General features: G+C 35.1%; 1 non-coding gene across 1 annotated transcript; it reads right to left on the reverse strand.

The window, feature by feature from the left end:
- Positions 1-277: 277 nt before the first annotated feature.
- Positions 278-343, reverse strand: Smp_tRNA_00554_Gln_TTG.1.1. Its single transcript has one exon. It is a non-coding gene (tRNA).
- Positions 344-795: the final 452 nt, after the last annotated feature.

Raw genomic sequence — 795 nt, forward strand, 5'->3', positions numbered from 1 at the left:
TCCTTTAACTGTTTGTATTGGATTAGTTATATTAAATATACACTTAGTTTGGTTTATGGTAACATTTCTTTATCTTATCGTTTTATGAAAGGAAAAAGTGTATAGGACGATAGTAAAAACGTCTTATGCCATTAAATCTAGTGAATTATAAATATTAAAACGGATGTTAATATTATGATAAGCAAAGATGGATAGTGGCTAGCAGTGGAATCCAGGACGCGCGTTTCGTCCTATTTGGGACTCGTCAGCTGGATGTACCTACATCTCAGAGTTGATGTTCACTCTGGGACTCGAACCCAGTACCCTCGCTTCAAACGCCATCACTTTATCCACTCGGCCACTGAGTCCTGATAGCCACTTGCTTGTGCGATGGGGTGAAGTTTAAATTCACTTAGTATGTTAATATAGGATGTTAATATTATTTCTGAAATCTATATATCTATACATCTTCTAAAAAGTTCATTCCATGCTTCAAAGATTCCGTACATGATTGATTCTGAAAACATTGGAATTTATATGAATACAAAAATAAATCTCATCTTAAGATCGAATTTTGTCTGATTGTCTGTTTACCATGATCATCTGTTTGAACAAATAATCCTTTTTTAATTGCTGGTACTGAAGTGAACAAGAATACGAATGAGGCAGACGAATGCATTGGGTCGTAAAATTACAGAATATCTCACTATAATCTGAGAACTATACAGTGAATTAAAGCTATATCGAGGCAATACGCACAGTATGCACATATGCCAATTAGAGACTGACCAGTTTCAGTCCTAACAAATCGATGGG

This window comes from Schistosoma mansoni, chromosome 6 (genome assembly GCF_000237925.1).
Source record: "Schistosoma mansoni strain Puerto Rico chromosome 6, complete genome".
Classification (NCBI taxonomy): domain Eukaryota; kingdom Metazoa; phylum Platyhelminthes; class Trematoda; order Strigeidida; family Schistosomatidae; genus Schistosoma; species Schistosoma mansoni.